General features: G+C 43.5%; 1 long non-coding RNA gene across 1 annotated transcript; it reads left to right on the forward strand.

Annotated features, from left to right (window-relative positions):
* Positions 1–615: 615 nt before the first annotated feature.
* LOC144367004 (uncharacterized) lies at positions 616–3,359 on the forward strand. The gene is made up of 2 exons (XR_013426217.1): positions 616–742; positions 2,683–3,359. It is a non-coding gene; the product is annotated as an uncharacterized LOC144367004 (long non-coding RNA).
* Positions 3,360–25,823: the final 22,464 nt, after the last annotated feature.

Raw genomic sequence — 25,823 nt, forward strand, 5'->3', positions numbered from 1 at the left:
AGCAAAATTTTTACCCTATGTTCTGGTAGCCGTTTTGTCCATATCTGAGAGAATTTTGTCCACTAACCCAGCAATTCTATTTCATTGTTTAGAAATACCCATGTAGAAGTGTGTGTGTGTGTGTGTGTGTGTGTGTGTGTGTGTTATTCATTAGAGATTGCAGTAGAGCACACCTGTAATCCCAGCAACTCAGGAGGTTGAGGCAGGAAGATCCCATTTTCAAGAACAGCTTTAGCAATTTAGCAAGGCACTAAGCAACATAACAAAGCCCTCAAAATAAAAATAAAAAGGGCTGGGGATGTAGGTCATTGGTAAAGCACCTCCGGATTCAATCCCTAGTACAAAAATAAATAAATAAATAAACAAACGAATAAATAAATAAATAAACAAACAAAAAGAAAATTTATTTATTGCAGTGCTATTTGTAATAGCAAAAAGATAAAAAGAAAAACACCCCAAACTGTGATACCCGTAAGTCACAGAACACTGTACACCATAACTGTTAGTATAGACATGCACTTCTGTGAACCTGGCTGAGGTCTTCACCAAACTGGCTTCTAAACATTGCCGCCCAAGGTTAGGCTGACCCTCCCAGGTGCTGACCTCACTGGGCAGCCTGTGCTTCGTCCTGCTGGCAGACCCATGCCTAGAACAGAAGATGAGCGGTGTGCAGGCAGACCCCAGAGAGGAGGGAGGAAGGAGCCGAGATGGCCCACGGCCAATTCCTGCCCAGTTCTCTAAGGTAAGGGGTGGGGAGTGGCCAGACGGTTCCTCCAATGGACCTCAGAAAACAGTGACCAGCAGCCCTTGGCCTCCGTCTCTTCTATACCACTCGGTTCATGTTCTGGCGAGAAGAGTGTCTACTTTATTGCTTTATGCAGCAATTAACACAGTGGCTGGCACTAGAAACACGGGTCACAAAAGGTGAAGGAATGAACCACACACCACGGAGGACAGGAACAGCAGACCCCCTGGCCCTGGGCCAAATGTCCTCATCCCGAAGGCCGAGGACTCTGTGCAGGCACACTGTGTGTTTATGTAGAAATGGGAGTGTGGTCAGTAGGAACGGTTTGCTGCCTCCCCCCCCCCTTAGTTCTGCCCCTCTTGTGTCTCATCTTCTGTTCTCCAGGCTGGGTCATTCCTACTGCACCAACTGCAAGCTCACTGACCCTGCCTTCTGTCCATCCAGGGACTCTATTCTGCCCTTAGGGAGGTTTGGAATGCTCTGGGCTTTGGTCTGCTCTCTAGCAGAAGTCTGAAGAGTGGGGCGTGCTTCCACACTGAGCTGGTTCCATCCTCCAAGTGTGGACTCCCCTCAGCCTGGCTGCTGGTGTGCCACCCAGCACCCAGCTTGTCCCCATGGGAGAGGTGTTCTGAAGGGACGTTCCCCCGCCCGCGGTGGGGGTGCGGGGGGAGCTGGGAGCTCTGCGTGTGGCTGCCTTTGAGCAGTTTCCAGCAGCTTCCTGGTTTTCCTTATTTCTTGTTTTCTCAGCTATGTTCTTTTTATTTTTATGTTTTTACTTCCTAAGTCAGTTTTTCTCTTTGAAAATTCAGTGACCATTATCAAGTGTCCCCTTATTGTTAAATACAGGCACTCTGTTGTATTTACAAAAGAACCTCCACTGGAGCCTACCTGGGGCCCTGGCATAGCTCAGTGAAGTGAGGCTGGGCTTTGGAGCCAGATAAGCAAGCTCCCAATCCCAGATGCTCAGTTATCAGCAGGTGGCCTTGAGGACCTCTCACAATAACAGCACGTTTTCATCTGTAGAACAACAACGGTGACCCTATCACATGGGGCGACTGTGACTACAAGAGATGCCCACCAAAGCCTATATTTGTGTTTGGAGTAAATCAGGAGCTCAAAAACTAGTAGAAATCACATTTTTAAAAGTACTTTTATTTCTTGTTAAAGTTTTAGGTTCACAGCACCGTGGAGTATAAGGTACAGAGAGTGTCCATTCTCTCCCCCTCACCCCCTGCTCTCCACATCCGAATCCAGATGAGGGCTCACTCTTGGTTTTGTACATTTTGTGGGCTTTGGCAAATGCATAATGACACCTCTCCACCATGCAGTAACGTGCAGAGCAGTTAAAACGTGGATCTAAAATTTGCCCTAAAAATTCTCTGCGCCCCCGTTCCTGCTGTGCCCCTTCCCCACTCCCCTACTGGCCCTTGGAAAGCACTGGTCATTTTGCTGCCTCCAAGCCTTGCTTTTCCGGAATGTCGGACAGTTGCAACCACACAGCGTGGGGCCTGTCACATGGTAATAGGTATTTAAGTGTCTCCACGTCTTTCCACGGCTTGAGAGTTCGTTTCTTCACAACACTGAATAATAGTCCATTTCTGGATGCACCGCACTTTACTTCTCCACTCACTGCTGAAGGCCAACTTGACTGCTTCCCAGTCAGCAATCATGAATCACGCTGTTGCAAACCCCTTGGGGCAGGTTTTTGTGGGGGGCAGACATTTTTAACAGCTCTGATTGGATTTCACAGAGCTGGGTCATGTGTGGACAGTGTGTTTGGTGTAAGGGGCTACATGCTGCCTTCTGCAGCAGCTGCCCCACCCTGCATGCCCTCCAGCAAAGAAGAATGCTCCTGTTCTCCACAGCCGCCAGCATTTAGTATTGTCCAGGTTTTAACATTAGCATTTTGATCTAACTTCTGTATTTTCTTTTTCAAGGAAGAAAGATAACCGACCACAGAGAAAGGATGTATAAGGAAGTGCAGCCTTTACCCACAGCCCATCAAGGGACGAGCCACCCTGGCACCTTGGTTTTCTTCCACGCAGATGCTCCCTTCCCCACCCTCCCCTCCCCTGGCTGCTGACACATATAGGGGGACCCTGGCTCATGAGGCTGTGCCTTTCTCAGGCTCCCTGTGCTGCGAAGCTTGGCTTTGACTTTGATCATACAAGATAGTGTCCTGAAAAGTCTTGACCTGCATGCAGGGGCACATCCAGAGCTAAACCATAAGCTCCTATCCAACAAAACCCATGTGCATGTCTGCTTTCCTGCCAGCACGGCTCATACCACAGGCCCTGCAAATTGTCACACAGGTTCTTTCTGTTTGAAAGAAAACTCCCAGAGAAGCACTTCCATATCACTAACCCTCATGTCACACCCAGTCCCTATCTGTGAACACTGAAGCTGAGCCATCTTATGTCATCGGTTCTCTTCCAGCCACTTCCCCTTGTGGGCAATGTGGGCTCAAGAGAAGATTCAATAAAATTGCTCAAGGTCAAGTTCTCCATCACCACACACTAGAGAGACATGACAGAGTATCCAATGCCTCCCAGGTCGTCTAGTAGAGGCACGAAAAGCAAGTTTTGAATAAATGAATAAAGTCTTATTCCTTGGATAGTGTGGTAGGCGATAACTGGAACTCCTAAGATACCACACACTCATCTCTGGAATTTGTGAATAAACTGCCTTTCATAGCAAAAGGAACTACACTGATAGGATTATGTATTTAGAGCTTCTAGATCATCTAGGATTATCCCTGTGGGCCAGTGTAATACCATGAGACTTTAAAAGCAGAACACCTTTCATGACTGGATTAGAAAGAATGAGACAGAACAAAGAGGGGAGAAATCTGAAGCATGAGAAAGAAGGGGCCACAGGCAAGGGATGAGGGTAGCCTTGGGCCAAGTCCTCCTCTGAGGGCTGCTAAGAAAGCAGTCCAATAAGCATGATGAACTGAATCCTGCCAACAACTCAAATACCAAGGAAACAGATCCTTCTTTAGGGACTACAGAAGGGAACCCAGTCAACCAACACCCTGATTTCAGCCGGGGGAGACTGCAGCAGACTTCCCACCGACAGAATGAGAGACAATAAGCTCCTGTTGGATGCTATATTTGTGGTAATGTGACCCTGCAGCAACGGAAAGCCAGTGCAGGTGCAGGTGAGAGAGAGAGAGATGGTGAGAGAGACAGAGAGATGCTCTTTCTAGATCATTTTACGATGGGTGGCCAAGGATGGCCAAGCTGCACAGACCGCTGGTTTCTCTAGAAGACTACCATGTCATCCCATGTCTGCTCTGTGCAAAGTGAAAACCTGACCCTGAGCAGCCAGAAGAAAGATGGAGGGCAAATGAGAGGGACCCAAGCGAGAAGTCAAGGGGTGGAAGTCTGCCCAGCTCACTTGTCTCAGGCTGAGCCCTGTGAGGTTTGCCCTTTGAGACTGCCAGGGACAGTCACAGTAACCTGATGGAACTTGGCTCATAATGAAGGAAATAACAGTGTCAATGTCCAATTTCAGGGACTCTATAGTGTCCCATGGCACCAGCTGAACAAAGCCAGCTGGAAATGAGCTTAAATGGGGAATTTCCTGAACATATTCCCTATTGTCAGGGCTCCAGTTTGGTTTCCTCACCTCCGTCTATGCCAAGTACTCACACCGCATCGTCTCTAGGGACAGGAATTAGTGGTTTGTTTCAACCCAAGAAACTTCTTAATGATCATTTATATGAAGGGCAATAGGGCCAGTGGTTTTGCTCCGCAGGAAGTGGAGCTGGCTACCCAGATGGAAGGGAAGAGGGAAGAGGAGATCCGCAGGGAACACTAAATGGAGGACACCTGACTCTGGAGGCGAGTTCCTCCTGTTGCTTCTCAGCACTGGCAGGGTCTTTATTTCAGCATGTCAACTGGATGGGAATTAAGTGTGTCTCTGGAATTTGACTGAAAGATAATTTGCTCCTTAGACAAGGAGGACCTACTTTGGGGGGTGGCATTAATTTATGCGTAGTCAATCAATAAAGCCTCTCAAATCTCGAGTGCCGGCCAGGAACAAGCACATGAGCTCATCACAAAAGGAACTCTAACATCTTCTTCAGAAATCTTCAGTGGAGATATTCAGCTACTCACCTGCTAGGGAACAACTATTAACTAGATGCCTAGTGACTCCTAGAGACCATTCTGCAAATTATCATAACCAACAGTGTCCAACCCTCTGCACTATGCTTCTGAACAGTCTCCACATTGGTAAGCTGTTTCCTAGATGCATCAAAGTTCATTTACTCTTTCTACCCAGTTCCAAGGTCAGGGCTCTATCCAGAATAGGTCTTTCCTTTCCAATCTCCCTCTGCATGCCTAGATGGGCACTCACTTGGCCTGTAGGCCTGGCTGTGTGTGGCCAGCTAGTCTGTTCCACCTCTCTGGGCCTTACCCAATACGATGCTGCAAACGACCTGCTCTCAACTTGACAAAATAGCCCACCTCAGGACATCCTTACGTGAGTGCTGGACAGCGATGACTCCTGGAGAATGGTGGTCTGTCTCCTCCTCTGTTTCAGAGACAGGAGATAAAACAGGGCAATCCCAGGGTCAGACTAAATGAGGGAAGAGCTGAGAGAGGAAGCCAAGGTGGCTGCCAGTGTCTGGCCTGGGACTGAACAGCTCTGGGGGTCCAGACAGAAGTAGCAGAGGAACTGTGCGTGGCCTGCTGGGAAGAGAAGGAGCTCGAGGCGAATGAGCTGAGTGCCAGGCAGGAGAGCTTCAGGTGAGTTTTCCTTGGAGGTGACTGGAAGCAAAGTTCTGGAGCTCAGAGAGGCGTGTGACCAAAATCTGGTGGACTGGAAATGGTCAGCAGGCCTGGAAACCATTTGGCAGTTTCTTAAGAAGGCACATGTGTGTTCACCAGGCAGCCCAGCAACTGCGCTTGAGCATTCATCCAAGAGGAATGGAGAGGACACAGACCTGTACAGAGGGTCTGTTGATGGGAGCCCTGGGCATAAAGTCCCCAGAAGCACCTGCAGTGTTCCCAGTGGACTTCAGCGAGGAAAGAGCTGATCTCACAGGAGGTGCTGCGCAGCAGTGGTGAGGAGCACGAGGACGGTCCCTGTGGTAACACAGATGACCTCAGGGAAAGCGGAAAGAGTGGAAGCCAATCTGCCCATCTCACAGTGGCCCTGCTCCCTGGTCCCCCAGGCAGCATGTCACAGATGACAGAGCCGTGGAGAAGGAGCACAGAGCAGGGGTCACGGGCTGTGGATGGGAGTGGATCGGGCGGGTGGAGTTCTGCAGGGAAGCACCAGAGCCTTAAGGCGAAGGGCTATTTGGTGTGGTTGTGGTGGTGTGGTTGTGGTTGTGGTGTGGTTGTGGCATGGTTATGTTGTGGTGGTGGTGTGGTGGTGTGGTAGTGGTGTGGTGGAGGTGTGGTTGTGTTGTGGTTGTGGTTGGTTGTGTTGTGGTGGTATGGTGGTGGTGTGGTGGTGGTGTATGGTAGTATGGTTGTGTTGTGGTGGTGTGGTGGTGATATGGTGGTGGTGTGGTTTTGCGGTTGTGTTGTGGTTGTGGTTGGTTGTGTTGTGGTGGTGATGTGGTAGGGGGGGGGTGGTTGTGTTGTGATTGGTTAGAGCTTGGTGCTGATAACGCCAAGGTCGCGGGTTCGTTCCCTCGTACGGGCCACCATATGCCAAATGCCAATGTCTCGGCTTGGCACAGAATCACGAGCCACCACACAGCTTTGTAGGTTCAAACAGCAATTCTTTATTCCCGATCTCACACTGCCTCCACACAGGTTCAGGGGCAATCTCAATCCCCCCTCCTACACACACAATTCACGTCCTAAATACTTTCTCTCCACGAGAACTCAGCGGGAACTCAGGCAGCAGGCACGCCCTACTCCCAGCAGGAATAATCTTCAACCTCCAACTTCCCTAAAACTCCTATTGTCATGCCCTAAACCCAAGGACGGGGATACTTCCTGCAGGATACACCCTAATCCTGGATCCACCCTGGTCATTGAGCAGGGTCACCTTTCTCAAACACAAGCAAGGTCGCAGCAAATTTCCAAGGCAAGTCCATTTAACATGGGGTACGCTGGCAAGGATTACGATGCGTCATTCCTACTTGGCAATGGCTCTCAGCAGTTGTGGTTGGTTGTGTTGTGGTGGTGATGTGGTGGTGGGGTGGGGTGGTTGTGTTGTGGTTGTGGTTGGTTGTGTTGTGGTGGTGATGTGGTGGTGGGGTGGGGTGATTGTGTTGTGGTTGTGGTTGGTTGTGTTGTGATGGTGATGTGGTGGTGGGATGGGGTGGTTATGTTGTGGTTGTGGTTGGTTGTGTTGTGGTAGTGATGTGGTGGTGTGGTGTGGTTGTGTTGTGATGTGGTTGGTTGTGCTGTGGTGGTGATGTGGTGTTGTGTTGTGTTGTGGTGGTGGCATGGTTGTGGTGTGGTTGTGTTGTGGTGGTGTTGTGGTTGTGTTGTGGTGGTGGTGTGGCTGTAGTGTGAAGGTGGTGTGGTTGTGTTGTGGTTGTGATGTGGTGGCGTGGTGGTAGTGTGGTTGTGTTGTGGTTGTGGTTTGGTGGTGTGAACTGCACAGAGGATGAAATGGCACAAAACCCACACACGTGTGCACAGCAGCATGAGCCTGGGACATCTGAGGAAGCTCTGTGAATTGCACCAATGTGGCCCCCTGGGTTTTCTAGTGCACTGTCGTTATACAAATGTTACCTTGAAGGAAACCGGGAAAGTGGACGCAGGACTTTTTGTATATATTTTTGCGACTTTCTATGAATTCATAATTATTTTACAATAAAATAAATTTAAAATAATGGATGTATACCCAAAGATTAATGCCGTAAGATTGATAAGTTTACCTGATTTAGTAGATAGCTGCCTTATATATTTTCTGTTACTATAACGACAGGAGGTTTGCTGGGGATTAAACCTGGGGTGTTCAACCACTGAGCTACGTCCCAAGCCTCTTTTTGTTTTTTATTTTGAGTCAGGGTCTCACTAAGTCCCTTAGGGCCTTGGTAAGTTACAGAGGCTGGCATCAAACTTGCAATCCTCCTGCCTCAGCATCCCAAGTCACTGGTATTAAAGGCATGTGCCACCATGCCTGGCTACTTAAACCAAATATCAAAGATTACGTAATTTATAAAGAATAAAGGTTTGTTCAGCTCTTAGTTTTGAAGGCCAGCAGTTCCAAGATTTTAACCTATTTTAAATTTCAGAACACTCTTTTAATATTATAATAAAAATATTATATTAAAAATTCTTTGTTGATGTTCCCTTTTAATTTTCTTCAATAGCCTATTAATTCAACAAATTCATCCCACCACAAAAATGGGAGATCAGTAGAGGAAAAAAGGACCAAGGGGTGGGAGTGAGAGGGAGGGGGAAGATGCTGGGGAGTGATGTTGGCCAAATTGTATTGTTATTTGTGTGCATGTAACAACAAATCCCACCAAGTATAATGCAAGTATAATTCCCGAATACAAGTATAATGCACCAATAAAAAATCAGATTCAACAAACATTTATTAAATGCCTAAGTATAAAAAGATTCCTGCTTTAAGTGGATTGCAGTCATGTTCGAGGTTGCATTCGCCAATCTGTAGGTGGCAGATGATTACAAAGTAGTCTTTTGTGGTAGAAGTTTTGTGCACAGGGGAACTTAATGCACTCAAGAAAGATACTTATTACATCCAAGTGGACTCGTAGATACGGTGATGTTTACTGGCTTTTCCTCCTCAGTTGTCCACCCTAAAGAAAGGAACGCCCTCCACAAACGATGAGCTTCCGTTCTCAAGTTCAGGAATATTTCCCAGCTTAACTGGTAACTGACATCAGCTTAGTAACATGCTCATGAAACTTGGCAATGAGCAACCAATTCCCGAACATAATCCCCTTAGAAAACATCTGCAGTGGAAAGTGGGGGACCCAAGGGCAGAGGCAAGGGACCCAAAGCCATCAGTTTGCATAGGAAACACCTTGTCTAACCCAGCCTTTTCCATTTTTATTACTATATTAGTCACTAAAACTGTTTTTTGATTGCTTTGATAATAGGCGACTTTTAAAATGTACTCATTAAGAATCGTCACCCCCTTGTCTCAGTCCAAACGGCCAACACGTTTCTTGGTACTGCCATTTATGGCAACATCCACTTCCAAGAAGACAAGGAGACCTTTGGGCTTTAAAATGAAGACTTGAAGCTTTCTGTTCTGAAGAGGAAGCAGCCTGATGAGATCACCAGATAGCACCACCCCGCTCCACCAGGAAGTGAAGTCCAAGCTAAGGCTTAAAACTTAAGGACGAATTAGCCAGGCAAAGAAGGATGCAGAGGAGGGGAGAGCCCAGGCAACAAGAAGAGCCAGTGTGTGCACAAGTCCAGAAGGGGGGGGCGCACAAGCCAAGGCCGAGAGGTATCCAGAGGGAAGCGGGCAGTGAGGTAGACCAGGAAGGAAGTCCTACCCCAATAGGTCCATCTGGAAACCCCTGGGCTACACCTTAGAGCTGCCACAGCCCTTTCTTTATTCACTCATTCAACAAATATGGATCAAAAGCCTTTCGCGAGCCAAGACGTGGGCACAGACCCTTTAGTGTGAATGCCCTGGGAGCAAGTTTGGCCTGTTCAAGGTGCACCTGCAGTGCAGTGAGCAAGGAGGGAAGAGGGTAAGTGCTGAGCCTGCAGTCACAGAGGGCCAGACGGTACAGCCCCTCAGGTCATGGTGAGGCAATGAGGTGTTATGCTGAGAGTGCTTGAGAACCATGGGAAGTTTTAAGCTAGAAATGATGTCATGTTTATATGTTTAAAAGATAATTCTGAAGAAATAATTGAAAGAAGCGGGAGCTCAATAAGCTAGGGACAATTTTGGTGGGTCCGGTTGGAGAGCATGGTATCTTGGACTTGGATGGTAGCAATAGAAAGAAATTAAAGTGGCATGTATTTATGATCCATTTTAGAAGAAGCAATGAATTGGCTTGTGAGTCACATATGGGAGTAAAGAAAGGGGAAAACTAATAATGGATCCCACCTTTATGCCTGAACAGTGCATGAGTGGGTGCTACACATTGAAATAAAGGAGGCTGGGAGGGAAAGTAAGAACCACAAGCTCGATTTTGCCAGATTAATTCTGAGTGGCCTATTAGACATCCAAGTGGAGATCTCCAGCAAGTGATGGTATGCTAGTGGAGCTCAGCAGACAGGAAAGGGATGAAGAAACTAACTCGAGAATCATTTACGTATGCATCCTACGGAAAGCCACGGCAGTCAGTGAGATGCTCAGAGTAGGTTAGATGAGAAACAATGAGAAGCCTGGCACAGGGGTGCATGCCCCGTGATCCCAATGACTGAAGAGGCTGAGGCAGGAGGATCGCGAGTTCAAGGCCAGCCTCAGTAACTTACTGAAGCCCTAAACAACTTAGTGGGACTCTGTCTCAAAAAATAAAAAGGGCTGGGGATGTGGATTAGAGGTTAAGTACCCCTGGGTTCAATCCTTGGTACCAAAAAAAAAAGAAAGAGTAACAATGAAGGCCTAGAACTCTGGGCCTCATTGGTACAGTTGACAGGGAAGTAGGAATTGGCAAAGGAGATTTAGACCCAGCAGCCAATGAGGAGGGGAGGACTCCAGCACCTGAGGCGCACATCCCACAGGGCCAGGGAGTGGGCTATAAGGAAGCGACATCAACTCTGGACAGGTGGATGCGAGCACAGGAAAGCCACCTTTGGCAAGCACTTTGACAGAAGCCCAGTTAGGGGAAGTTGAGTAGATGATGAAGAGTGAGGAAATGTAACTTGCACATAAAGACAATTGATTTTTATTCTAACTTTGACATCAATGGGTCCCACACACGGGATGTCATCCTGTGCTCAGCATTTGAACTGTGACCATTGACACTGACATCTAGTGCAACATTTTTGGTGTTTCCCTGGTTGTGGCTAAATAATCCTGCAAAATTTCTTCCTTCTCAGACTAGAAAACTTGAGGCTCCATCTAGAAAGCTCAAGTTCCACTGAGGTTCTTGGAGCTAACTGTTTCCAAAGCTCTGTCAATGACAAGAAGATCCCTCTTGCATTTCACTAATCTAGGCGATGGGAAAACAATTCTCAACAAGATTTATTTTTTCAGTGTCAAACGTGGGAAGACAAAGGGTGTTAGCTCCTTCTCCCCAGTCTGATGGCTGCTGTACCTTACCTCTTGACCTTTTGTTCCTAAAACTGTCTAGTTCCTAAGATTACCGAGGGCTGACCAGGCTCTGGGGGGTTGCTGTGCAGTCAGCAAACTTACAATGGTCATATTTATAAGCCACAATGGTCAGTGACTAATAGGAAATACCCTTCAATGAAAAACAGAGTTGGTCGTTTGCAAATGGCTTCCCCTTCCCAGAGCCATTACTGGGAAGAAATGTCGTGCAAGAGAAATGAAACTTCATAGAAAACTTTTCTCTGTTTTGCGTCTGCTCCTTCCGTAGTCACAGGGGTATCATGGTCCCTGTATCTCAAATGATCTGATACACCATGAAACTCTTAGTATCTTATGTAAGCGTAATTTCAAAAGGGGACAGCCCTGCTTGGACAACAGCAGGCTGCCTACTTCATTCCAGATGCAGAGGTCAAGGCGGGAAGCTTGAACAACTGGGACCTTCTGGGTCTCCCTTCATCTATCAGCCACCATCCCTAAGTCTCCCTGCTCTTGAATTTGTTCTCTTAGGACACGAAATTTCAGATTAAAAGTTGCTTTGCCAATCATAAAATTTATTTGGAAAAATAAGAGTCCCAGAATAGTTAAAACAATCCTTAGCAAGAAAAGTGAAGCAGGAGGCATCACTATACCAGACCTTAAACTATACTACAGAGCTGTGGTAACAAAAACACCATGGCATTGACACCAAAATAGACTTGTAGGCCAATGGTACAGAAGAGAGGACACAGAGACAACCTACATGAATATGGTTATGTCACACTAGACAAAGATGCCAAAAACATTCACTGGAGAAAAGATAGCTTATTCAACAAATGGTGCTGAAAAAACTGGAAATCCATATGTAGTAAAATAAAATTAAACCTCTATCTCTCACCCTGCACAAAAATCAACTCAAAGTGGATCAAAGACTTAGGCAATAGAACAGAGAGCCTGTGCCTAATAGAAGAAAAAGTAGAAAAATCTTCATCATGTTGGCTTAGAATCTGACTTCTTTAACAAGACTCCTTAAGTGCATGCAATAAAATAAAGAATCAATAAATGAATGGATTCAAATTAAAAATCTTCTTCTCAGCAAAGGAAACAATCAATAATGTGAGGAGAGAGCCTACAGATTGGGAGAAAATCTTTACCACATGCACCTCCAATAAAGCATTAATCTTTAGGATATATAAAGAACTCAAAAAACTTAACACCAAATAAAACAAATAACCCAATCAATAAATGTGCTAAGGAACTGAATAGACTTCACAAAAGAAGAAATACAATTAACTGATCAACCAACATATGAAAAAGTGCTCCCCATCTCTAGCAATTAGAGAAATGCTAATTGAAACTACCCTAAGATTTCATCTCACTCCTGTCAGAATGGCAATCATCAAGAATACAGGCAACAATAAATGTTGGCGAGGATGTGGGGGAAAAGGCACACGCATACATGCTGATGGGACTACAAACTGGTGCAACCACTTTGGAAAGCAGTGTGGAGATTCCTCAGAAAACTGGGAATGGAATCACCATTTGACCCAGCTATCCCACTCCTCGGTTTATACCCAAGGACTTAAAATCAGCATACTACAGTAATGCAGCTCAGTGTTTATAGCCCCTCAATTCACAATAGATAAACTATGGAACCAACCTAGGTGTCCTTCAATAGATGAATGGATAAATAAAATGTGGTAAATCTATTCAATTTGAATATTACTCAACTTTAAAGAAGAATGAAATTATGATATTTGCCAGTAAATGGATGGAGCTGGGGAATATCATGCTATGCTAAGCAAAAAAAGCCAATCCCAAAGGACCAAAAGCTGAATGTTTTCACTAATATGCAGATGCTGATTCACAATAAGGTGGGGGGCACTAGAGAAGAATAGAGTTACCTTAGATTAGGTAGAGGGAAGTGAAGGGAGGGGAGGGAGAGGAGAGGATGTGGGGATAGGAAGGATAATAAAACAGACATTTTTCTTTATGCATATGTGTGATTGTATCGCCAGCTAGGATGGACCTATCCTGGGTTCCCAAATCTGACTATTCCAATAACTTAAGAAAATGGTGAAGAAAGCACACAAAGTCACAGAAGTACCTTTTCAAATCTGGGTGGGCTCTCCCAACTTAGGAGTCCGTGGAAAGAGAGAGAGCCACTGGAATTCTTTATTCTTATATAGGAAACACACAAGGGGAGGTTCCATGGAACATTCTATCCCAAAAAGGGCAAAGGGGTAGGATTACCAAGGAACAGGTGAGTGTAACTCAACCCCACCAGGTAGCACCTACTCCTAGAGCTTCATTCAGCTCATTATCTGAGCAGAGGTAAAGCCCAAGTTATCACAGGGTGCAATGATTGTTCAGTATCTCTTGCTCAAGGACCTAAGGGCGTGTATTTCCAGAATGGCTCCTGACATATTCCCCCTTTCTTAATATATACAGGCAATTGGGGAGTTATATCTTTTGGATTCTTGGTCCAAGGTCGTCATGACCTACTATTGAGACACAAAATAAATTAGTAGAAAACATATCATTTCAATAACATATCATATAGAAAGATTCAGCATATATTTTAGGATTAAGGTCTTAACTTTGAAAAATCCAGGTTATTATTATTATTCTGCCAAACACACATCAGAAGATTTTTAGTCTTTCCCCAATTTTATTGGGAAGCATTGTGTTTAGCCATAGGAACACAGACGTATTTATATTTAGCATGGCATTTAAGCCTTCCCTAAGACCATAGAGCAGAGGGCTCATGTGCATTATTCATTATGGTGGCTTCTAGAGTGTTCAACTTAGTTCCAGTCCTTCCATTAGCACTTAAGAGGATCTTCAAAGTAATTTAAGTCAAATTATTGAGAAAATCCACATGCTGTAAGTTTTGAAACATAGCCACAAAGGCTGTAATTGTAGGAACAATGAATGACACTTTAAGTAGTCACTTCAAGAATCATGAGATCAAGAGCTGCCTAGGTCTGGTTAATGGCATGCACCTGCTTCAAGGCCTGACTGTTAACTTCAGCATTCCAGGGGGCAATAGGACAAGGAAGGCTGGTGAAGGATCAGTGACCTTTCTCTCTACTACAACTGGTGATAAAATTATGCAAGTTGCATTTTTTATAGGTTACAGGATATTAATCATCCTTTCTCTTAATTCTCACATTAAAGGAGTCTTTTAGGTTTGTCAGAAATGTAGAAATTCTGGAGGCAAAAGTCAACCATCAAACATCTTTTTGGATGCTATCTCACTGAGGGTTAAAGTTTCTAGGAGTTATGGCATCCTCATGTAATTCTAGGAGACCAGCCTAAGATTTAGTCACTATTTCTAGACACCTTAAGTTACACTGGCAAGACACTTGCACAATCATCCACTTTGGAAAGGTGTCAATTTCGAGTGTAGAATGATTAGGGCAACAGTACATTGGTGGATGTATTATGTAAATAACTGGCCTGTATAGGAAAATTCTATTTCAATAATCTTTTTATTTTGATAATTATCCAGATATATGTCTTAATTTCTAAAGACCAGCATAATTGGCTGGTTTAGTTTTCTCATATGCTGTCTTTTTTCTCAAAATATACTCCCAGACAGCCTGTTTACCATAGGATTGACATACAGGTATAACTGGCCATTACAGTCAGGACAATTAATCTACTTTCATGGGTGGACTTTCCAGTCCACATTGCAAGGAACATTAAAGGTGGACATGAGAAGTGGGTCCACAGGAGTCTCTTCATAATTTTTACTTACCTGATAAGCTCGTGAAGTTGCATGGCTGTAAACTCTGTAGCTGGAAATTTACCAGGTTTCAGTCATTTTCATGATGACAGGTATAAACTCTCCTTTGAAATCTGATTTAATCTACTGAATCATGTTTAGTAACAGTAAGCTTCTCAATATTACAATTTAAGAAAAAAATTTAAATATTTTGTAAGATCTAGTGTGTGCATATGGGGTCCTGTCTCCCCACTTTTTTATTAACATTTGATAAAAGGCTTGCATAAGTCATAATATCATTATTTTAAGTTATAGACAATAGTACAAGTGTTTAAATAATAAGAAAAGGGTTAACATCTTTAGTTGGTCTTGAATTTTGACAAAAATTATTTAAAGGGACTATGGCAAATAGAAATTTAGTCTTTATTAATTGTATGACTTGATTTTGACTTTACTAGAATTATCAAAAATGGAAAATACAATGTTGTGTATGAAAATTTTGTATTTTGAAATTAGCTCTAGATTAACATAAATAATTATCTTAATTTGGGATGAGGCTAGTGACAGAGTTTTTAATTTAGGAGCTGTGGCCTGTACTAGGGGCATTAGAAATATATAAACATCTGCACAAAATAGGAAATACAGGTTAAATAAGCATAGAAAAGATGTTTTGGTTTTTTACCATTAATAAGAAATGAAATGGAAAGATGAATAATCTTTTACTTAACAATCAATGAAAAACTGTTATTATTGCTATCAAATCCAATGTTCATCAAGTATGGGGAATTAGTATCTCAAATATTAATGGGTTAAAAACAAGTCAATAGTATTGTTTAAGACAGTGATCTAATTTAGAATTTTATATGACATTGAGCTAGCAATAGCATTTTTAGGGATCTTTGTGTGTAAAGAAACAGTTATATAAGCATCCTTAATAACTTTATTTAATGTAGTAAAATTAGCTCTATTAATTAAGTATAATTTATGGCTTCACCAATTTCAAAGATATCAATGTATGTAGGGCATCATCTCACATTATTAGAGAAAAGGTTTATCATGTTAAATTTCTTATAAAAATAAGTTATCGACTATTGAGCTGATTTATTTATGGCTGTCAGTCTAATATTTTAGGGTAACTATTTTTAGGGTTATTTTCTTCAGTGACAAACTGTCGACAGGGGCTCAAAGTAAGGCCCTGTTTCAATGTTTAGAGGCTTCCAAAATCTGTTTATAACTTAAAAGAGGAGTAAAATTTTAACCGAGAAGCTTATTTTTCTTGGGGTAAGATTAGCATTTTCATCTCTGTCTGTCTGTATGTTTGCCTTTCCTTTGTTTGGTCTCCATTCAACTGTGGCGTAATGTTCAAACTTGGTTAGAGCGATGTTAACCTTTGTAAGTCCCTCGGAATGTCTAGGGCTGACTGGATGATAAACTCGTCTTTTGAAAATGGGTGGCCCCCTATAAATCCAGGGTGCCGTACTGTCTTTTTTGAGTCTTTCTGTGAACACAGTGGGATTTGTCTAAGGACCTACCATAGTCATTTGATGGGCATCCTGTTCATCTGTCGGATTCCTGTTTTGGGGAGTTGTCTGTGCTCCTGACAGACCATCGGGGTTGTCCCTATGTTGTTATTAACAAATAAGTTAAGATAAATCTCCCCAAAATTGCTTTTGGGTGGTATTTTACCTTAAAATTTAGCTAAGTACTAGCATAATACCTTTTTTTAGGTGAGGTCAGACATTTGACATAAATTTTGAAATATTATAATACATGTATTTGGACCTTTTTGAATTTGTTTTGGTCTATATAAAGTCTGAGAGGCTCCCTTTGATCTTTCTATCCAGTGTGTGATTTTTTTTAAGGACTTTTCTGTTAAGAGTAGTTTAGGCTAGATATGAAAATGAGATACCTATCATTGATCATTGTAATTTTCCAGTATATTGACTAACTGATCCATGTTGATGTTACATGCAAATGGACAATTTAAAAAGAACCCTCAATCTCTTCCTGAGAGAAGGTCTCAAAATATCTCTACATCTCAGAATAGTATCCTTTGAGTAGGTGTCTTTTAATTGTCTTTTAGAAAATATGGTCAAGGTTACTTCCCATGTAGGGAGCAATATACAAGTCTTTCAATGTTTCATGGATTAGAGGTCCAGTCAGAGAATTTATATAATACAAATGAATTTCCCACAAAGTTTGTAACTTTTATTGCTCAAAACTAATGTATGATTTTAATTTGGAGTGCTCCAGTTCTAATAAAATGTTCTCCCAAATCCCACAAATAGAAGCAATATGTAAGAATCAGTAGTAATCATCACTGATGTCTTTGAATCAAATATAGTCTCCAAGGAGAAGTGTCAAATTGGAACTTTTTGAATTTGTTTTGGTCTATATGAAGTCTGAGAGTTTCCCTTTGATCTTTCTTTTCAGTAGGTAATATTTTAAAATATCTACTTAATTTTAAGTATGTATTGTTTGTTCAAGAATGTATGAATTTGATTCATTAAGAAATCAATCCTTGTCTAAACACTTAGAACCACTAGGCAAATAATGACCTCCTTGGAATGCGAGTAAGTTTTTGTCATCCCAACATATCAGCATAAGAAATCAGGGAGAAAGCTGAAATATCCTAGAATTAATCAGTTCAAATTTTTATAGTCAGTTGGGTTATACACAAGTCTGTGTTTCAAAGGTTTTAATTGTCTAGATCACCCGTCTAGATAATGCGGCAGAGCCCTTGTCTCTGCAAACCCTTGTCAGCCTTGTGTCACTTGCGGCCACATCGCTCTGGGCTCCAGGCACCGGGCTCATCTGCCACCTCTCCATTGCACGTGTCCTTGCCCTGGCACGTGGGCGTCGCCAATCCCTCTGGGGCTGCGGAGTCCAGGCAGGTGGCAGCAACTGGGCTCCGGCCTCTGCGAATCAGGGCAGGGACAGCGCTCTCCGAATGGCGGGGTCGTGGAGCTGTGGGTGGGTTGTCTCATGCAAGCCCAAAAAATAAAAATGAAAATAAACAATTTTCAAACTCCCCAAATGGGCCCCAGTGGTAGACATGGTGCCAGTGGGCCCCAGGGGAGCCTGCCTTTGGCTGGACGGGCCCTGAAAGGGGCAGAACTAGCGGTGGCTTTTCAGGCAACAGTGGCTGTGAGAGCAGCTGAGTTATAGCTCACTCCGTTGTAATTTTTGGTAAGGATGCAGTGAGAGGCTCAGCAGGTTTATTTGCCCAATTCAAACTGTCTAAATAATTCTAGAAAGTACAAATTCAAATAAAAAATTTAAAAATACTTTATTTGGGGCTGGGTATGTGGCTCAAGCGGTAGCGCGCTCGCCTGGCATGCGTGTGGCCCGGGTTCAATCCTCAGCACCACATACCAACAAAGATGTTGTATCCGCTGAAAACTAAAAATAAACATTAAAAAATTCTCTCTCTCTCTCTCTCTCTCTCTCTCTCTCTCTCTCTCTCTCTCTCTCTCTCTCTTTAAAAAAAAAAAACTTTATTTTTTTAGAAGCAAAGAACTTCTGGAATTTTAACATCCCACAAATAAAACAATCTCTCCTCTCTCTCTTCATTCTCTACACATTAATTTCCAGTATATAAATTCAAAAATTCTTATCTAAAGCATTTCAAAACACACAAAAAATCCATATTGCTTTCACAATAAGTCATAAAAAGCGTGCTTATGAGAGAGAACTACACTTTAACTGTATACATTTTATCAATTACCTTAAAACATCCCAGCAGTGCTTCCATTTATCACCATCTATCCTAGCTGGCGACCTATGCTGGGTTCCCAAATCTGACTATTCCAATAACTTAAGAAAATGGTGAACAAAGCACACAAACTCACAGAAGTACCTTTTCAAATCCAGTGGGCTCTCCGACCTTAGGGGTCGGTGGAAAGAGAGAGAGCCACTGGAATTCTTTATTCTAATATAGGGAACACACAAAGGGAGGTTCCATGGAACATTCTATCCCCCAAAAGGGCAAAGGGTAGGATTACCAAGGAACAGGTGAGTGTAACTCAACCCCACCAGGTAACACCTATCCTAGAGCCACGCCTCATCATCCGGGCAGAGGTAAAGCCCAAGTTATTGTTGAGAGCAATAATTATTCAGTTTCTCTTGCTCAGGACCTAAGGGCCTGTGTTTCCAGAGTGGCTCTCAACATGACTGCATGACCAATATGATCTACAACATGTACACTCAGAAAAAAAAGAAATTTTACCCCATCTATGTATGATATATCAAAGTGCATAAATGCATCCTGCTATCATGTATAACTAATTAAAACAAATGAAAAATTAAAAGAATAAAGAAAAGGTTGCTTTGTAACCTTCACTCAATACTGTATTCCTTTTTTTCTTAGGAAGAGGAAGCCTCTATCACCCTAGGGACTGCATCACTCTAGGGACTGGATTTTAGTAAATATTTATCACATATTAATTATTTCACTTAATTCTCATAACAACACCATGAGGTCAGTTTTTTGATCTAGCAAATGCTAGATCCAGTTACCCGGCTAGAACAAGGCCACACAGTGGCAAAGGTGCAGAACCAATAGTGTGGTTCCAATCCCAAGCTTTCTCTCCTCTGGGCTGCTTCCCTGGGTGATCTGAGGTATTCCAGGAAAGAGAAGAGTCATAAAGCCAAGAGAAGGCAAGTTTACCATAAAAAGGAAATGTCCAAAATAGTTCTTCCTCTTAGCAATTTAAAAATACAGTGGAAAAATTCCATTCACTTTAACACTTTAAAAAGAATAGAAGATACATAGGAATAAACGGAAGAAATTTGTACCACATTTGCAGAAACTGGAAAACATAAATAAGGCCCTTCCTTAGGAAAAAAAGTCTTGGATAAACAGGCAAATGTATCATATATTAGTATTAGAATATTTATATTCTAGGTGTTTTAATTTATCTTCATATTAATCTACACATTTAACATAATATCAAGCAAAATATCAAAGGAATTGTTATAAATTGTCAGAATGATTAAAAAGTTTACCTGGGAAAAATAATCATGTTTGAAGAATGAATAGCACAGCACCCCCAAGACCCCCAGAAAAGGTTTGAAAAGAAAGCAGGAAAAGCACGGCCTGCCGGATACAAAACTATAAAAGTACATTGATTGTAACTATTTAATACAAGTCAGCAACAGGCAGAAAAAAAAAGAAAAGAAAAAGAATAGAGAGATAAGAACTACACTCAGAAGGATGAAGATTTAAAACAGGACAAACCTGCGTAATTCCAGAGAAAGGCTAGGTCTAGATCATCAGAGGAGGAGAGGCTGGAAAATCACACTTGGCTCCTTCCTCACGTCCCAGAGAGGTTACATTTTAAAAAAGAAAAGAAACCATTAAATACTTAAAGAAATATGAATTTTGATTCATCTAATCTTTTGATGGAACATTTTTAATGTAGTGCGTTATCATAAGTGAAAAGTTTTTGAAAAACTGTTTTTTGGGGTTTTTCTTTTTAATATTTTAGGGGCTGGGGCTGTAGCTCAGTGGAAGACCACTTGCCTCTCGTATGAGGCACTGGGTTTGATCCTCAGCACCACATAAAAATAAACAAATGAAATAAGGCATGCTGTGCATCTATAACTACAAAATTTTAAAAAAATTTATATTGAAACTTTTCCATAAACAAAGTTCAAAAGTAAATGGCAAACATGAAAAATATGTGTAGCACTTGTGACAAATACATATGCATAATATGTAAAGAGCCTTTACAAAGCAGAAAGAAAACAATGATTTTTCCCCATAGAAAAATCAACTACTGAAAAAGAAATTCAAAACAAGAGTCTAAATTATCCACATACATATGTGAGAAAGTTCAACATCATTAACCTCACAGTCAGTGAAAGAAATACATGCTGAACAAGAAAATAGTCCCCTGTTATTCCCCAAAACTAAGCAATAAGTTGTAAGAATCCTGACCTATGAATGTTTCTAGAAAAAGATACTTGCATACTTCAATAATCCATGTAGATTTTGGGGGGCAATATAGATCAGACATCTTTAAAAATCTTTATTTACTCTGGCCTATTTGGCCAACATAATTATGAGTATACACACAGGGTTACACATAAGAATGCCCATGTGATACTGAAAAATTGGAAACAGATGTTTAAAAAATATGGATGAAGACTATAAATTGCAGTGAAGTCACACAAGAAGCATTGTAGAAACAGTACTTATTCCCAGCCCTCTTTAAAATGTAGCCTGAACTGGTTGCAGTCACACACACGTCTGTTATTACATGACAAGGGAGACTGTGGCAGGAGGGTCCAAGTTCAAGGCCAGCCTCAGAAACTTAGCAGGGGGGGCCCTGCTTCAAAGTGGAAAATGAAAAGGGCTGGGGATGTGGCTCGGTGGTTAAGCACCCCTGGTTTCAGTCCCCAGTACCAAATAAATAAATAAATGTATAAATTATTTTTAAATAAAAAGGGCTGGGGTGTGGCTCCGTGGTAAAGCCCCTCTGGTTCAATCCCCACCCCACCCCCAATTAAACAACCAAAGACGTGGGGATGTAGCCAGGGTGGAACACCCTGGCTTTCAGTTGTCACGGGGTAAAGGCAGCTCTCAGCACTCTGTGACGTGGCTGCAACCACCATTCTCAGGAGCAGGGCCCTGCCAGGCTGAGTGGTCCCGCCCCTTGAGCTGGGCGACCTCTCTTCTCAATTCTCCCTTCCCTTCTTCAAGGCCACTGCATTTTGACCCCAGTTGAGCCCTTCTCTGCCTCAGGGCCTGCCTCTGGAAGCCTGTCCTAAACATCCAGACCCTGGCTTTCTTCTGTCATTTGCCATTTAAGTACAGAGGCTTTAGTATTTGTTTTCTACACAATTATATTTTAAGGCCTTAAGTCAGGAACAAAGTGTCTTACTCTCTTCTCTCAGCAGATCTGCCGACAGAGTTGGTAAATGTGGCTGATGGGTTAATCCAAGATTGGAAATATTCACAGCCCCAGAGACCAGGTATTACGGCTGTTCTCATCAACAGTCAAAACTGAGGAAACAGCAATCTTCTGATACAGGAAGGCACAAAACACTGAACCGTGACTGAAAATCCCCCCAGTAGAAGCCAAACTACTTTTTCATCTTTATCCAAGTCAGCCAAATGCAAAAAGATATGAAGCACTAAGGAGGAGAAATTTGAGCAGGAGGGTTTCTCATGAGGGGCCATCTCCACTGGATCACACCTTACACCTCAGAGTTGCCGTACCCTAATCCTGGATCCTAATCCCGGATCCTAATCCCGCACGCAGCGCGAGGACTTTTCCAAGTGCTACCCTCCAGGGCCTGAGGACTCCAGTGTGGTTCTCTTGCACTGGGGAGGAGAAATGGTCCAGGCATAAGGATTTCCCAATGCTACCCTACAAACAGATGGTTTGCTGAATTTCATCCAAAGTTCAGTCCTATTAAATCCCACTCTGTGTACTGTGGCTCTTCTCCCCTGCAGCTGGTCACTGTTGAAGAAAAACTACAAATCCTGATGTCCCTTCAAATTCGTAATTAGCAACTCCAAGCAGCCCCTTCTATTCTGTCAATCCTATGACATTCCCCAAGTTCCACTTATTTTCTACTCTTCTACGTGACTGTCCCACACCTTTCGCTCTCTCCTCAGACCTTGCAATCTCCTTCCCTGCCTTCATTATTAAGTTTCCTCTCTCCCTGAGAAGACAGAAGCCATCAGAAGAACTTCTGCAGACTCCCTCTGCCTCACCCACACCCGTACCTTGTGCTTTACGACCTTCTTCCCGTGGACGCCTCCTCTGTGCTTGGCTCTCAGGCCCACAGCGCCACTAATTCGTTGGATCAGCTCTTGCCAACTCTAGGCCGTCGCTTCGCTCCTCCTTTTGCTGTATTGACCCATCGGTGCACAAACATCCCCTCTTCTGTTTTGTCCCCTAGCCTCAGTAGCCCTCCTGCAGATCCCCTCTCCTTCCAGGTGTTGCTTCATCTCTCTGCTCCTTTTTATGGAAAAACTCATCAAACTAGTTCCATGTGCTTTCTGCCCCCAGGCTCCCTCTTCTCGATTTCTTTTGAATATAATGCATTTCGGCTTTCATCCCAATCACTCTACCACATCACCACTGACTTCCACGCTGACAGATCCGAGGTGCTCCTGTCACTTGGCCAAGCCCCAACACGGGACGCCATCCATTTCTCCCTCCATTCACCTCTGGTCTCCAGGACTGTGCCTGGCTTCTCGCTCATCTCTCACTGTTCCAGTCTTGGGCCCCTTTGGGATTTGGAGGCCTATTGCTACCCAGTGATTGATGACAAGTAATGGTCACTCTCTTTATTAAGATCAAAGTGACGGTCCTTTGTCATTTGACTTGCTTCTTGGCCTCCTTTCTATCAGTTGATCTACCAGGATAACTAGTATACAGATATACTAGTTATCCTGGTATAACTAAATACTGTTGGGTGTCTAGCTCGAGTCTTAGCTGGACCCACCAAAAGAAAAATTTCTGTGAGGGGCTGAGGAACCTCCTAGGAGTAGGTCTATCAGAATTGGCAAACACAAATACAGAGTGAAGTTCAAATTGAATTTAAGAAGATTGCTTTTTTAGGATGTCTGGTGAAATATTTGTAGCTTATTTGGCAATTCCATCCAGTACAGGACTGACCTCCTCAAGAAAGTCTGACTCTGTAAAAGGCCCTTCAGTGATGGATGGGGGAAGTCTTGCCAGCCACAGCACGGTACACTCCCCCAGTTTGTGTCCTGGTCTGATCTTCAAGGAACTCATGATAGATCCAGAGCAGGTGGCGGTGGGTGTTGTGCTAGAGAAAAGAAAAAAATTTAAAAACCTGAAAAAGCTTTTGCGCAAATGGAACGTGGTCCAGAAAAGGAGGTGGGAGAAGTTTCTGTCTGCTTTTCGCTTCAGAATGACCTTGGCATCTTGGATCTGTGCCCTGTGGGAAAAGATGGTGCTGGGGAGGGACACCAGGCCAGTGGAGCCCAGGGAAATTGTGCCATGGGCCCTTTCGGAAGCACTGGTGCCTAGGAAGAGACTGCAGCGTGAATCAGCATAAAATCACAGTAAAGGGACATCACAGAGGAAGGGCCAGGCTTCTGGGTTTAGAGCTTGAGGTGTTGCCTGAGGAATGGGTGTGAACGGGGCGTCCCATCCAGGCACAGCTGACTACCGAGTAACACTGCATCCTGCCTGAGTTGAAACTCCGCTGGACACCGGCCACTCCAGACCCCCCTGGAAATGTGACCAGGTGGAGAGGCCGAGAGACCCCCTCAAAACACGGCAGAGATGCTCCTTTCCTCTCAACAGCTTTCCCATCTCAGCCCTTCCCTAACTTTTAGCAAGATTTGAGAGTATGATGGCTGTTTGAGGATTTTTTCTATGCCATGGTTCAATGTTTTATCCTTTGTTGAATTAGAGAGCTAGTTTGTTTTTTCATTTTTTGCATGTAAAAGTTGAGAAAATTCCTACATACCAATTAACCCACTCAGCAATATGGTTGGGGTGAAAGTAATTTCCTCCCCCAAAAGAGGCATGTTTTTATTTCCAATCCGATTGTTCTGTGTCAATTGTCCCCCTTCTATAAGTTGATCCACTTGTCAAGGAAACTGGATGAACAGTTGCCCTGATACACCTAAATGCCGCTGGATTTCTCGCTTGAGTCTAGATGGACCCATCAAAGAAAATATCTGAGGGACTGAGGAACCTTGTAGGCGTAAGTATAAATACAGGGCACAATTAAAATTGAATTTCAGATAGACTTTATTTAGTAAATATTACTTAGCAAATGAATCCTTGGTAATATTGCTTTAGTAAATAGATATCTACTAAACTCCTGTTTAGGGAAATCACAAGTTAGTAGAAGAATTTAAGGTACATCATGGGGACTTTGAAGAGCTGGGACCTCCCTGAGAGGGCATTCAGCAGGAGCCACCTGTGCTGGTCTGTCCAGAACAGACCTGGTTTACCCTGTTATCCTGGAAAAATCATTGAAACTGTCTCACTCTCAAACGGTTCCTGGTCTAGAAGACAAATTGTACGGTCCTGCTGATGTCAAGCTTTTCATCTCAGTGAGAGATTTATAAAGACACCTTCATGAGAAGTTCAAAGAAAGAGACTTCAAGGTGGATTAAAGGTTAGAGTGGGTCTCGTGGACCTCGGGTTTAAGGTAGGCTTTGAATGAAATGTAGGACTGTTTAAAACAGAAAGAAAAAGGGAGCTGGGTGGGGGTAACGGGGGCGAGTGACCTTTGACAACAAGAGAGAGATTGTTTGGGGAGGAATAGTGACAGCAGAGCTCCAGAAACAGGGTGGAAACGGTAGCTTCGGCTAAACCGAGAGCAGGCTAAGGGATTCCATCTTTATCTTTGAGAGGACACTCATGGAAAATTCTGGGCCACCTGGGCCTTCCTCCAGTAGCCTGCAAGGGCGGGCAGCTGTGGAGCAGCCGGACGCCAGCCAGTCCTCCTCAAGAGCCCCCGGAGACTCTTCCACAACCATCCCACGTTCATGACTGCCTTATGGTGTCCTGAGCCCCTGTCCCTGTGGACAGTCTGTATGGTCCTGAGACAAGGTGAGTAAAGACAGTGACAGTCAACGTGGCAGAGCCTTAGAAGGTCGCACTGACCTTGTGGTGTATCCTATGCCCTGGGAGATCAAGAATTCATTTCTCTCTTATGCTTTAAATTTGAAAACTGATACAATTATATGACCTAGTGTTTTCTTCCTGCTTTACAATGAGTTGTTTTCTAGACTCACTTAGGAGATGATTGTCTTAGAAAATGGGAATCAGCTGAGATTTTAATCAGGGAAGACATGGGATGAAATCGGTGCTCTGGAAACCATCCCCGGGTGGTATGTACCGCATGGGTCAGCATTTGGCAGGGTGAACAGGGGAGAGATAAACAAAGGAAGCAATTAACTTAGCATTGGCAGTGGCCACGTTGGAATATTGTTTTGGTCAAAGGTGGAAACAAAAAGGGAGCACAAATTAATCGTGGAGGTTTCAAGTGGGACTAAATTCCCAGGTTGACATGAAACGCTAATGTACAATACTACATATGAAACACACAATTCACTGGGGTAAGCAGAATGAATACCCAGCCTTCCACGGGGGAATCTGCTAGAGATGCAGCACTTAAACAGGCACACAGGGCCTGGCTCAGGTGTTTGGCCTACTCCAGAGCCCTGTCACCAGCCGACTG

Source organism: Ictidomys tridecemlineatus, chromosome 10 (genome assembly GCF_052094955.1).
Source record: "Ictidomys tridecemlineatus isolate mIctTri1 chromosome 10, mIctTri1.hap1, whole genome shotgun sequence".
Lineage (NCBI taxonomy): Eukaryota > Metazoa > Chordata > Mammalia > Rodentia > Sciuridae > Ictidomys > Ictidomys tridecemlineatus.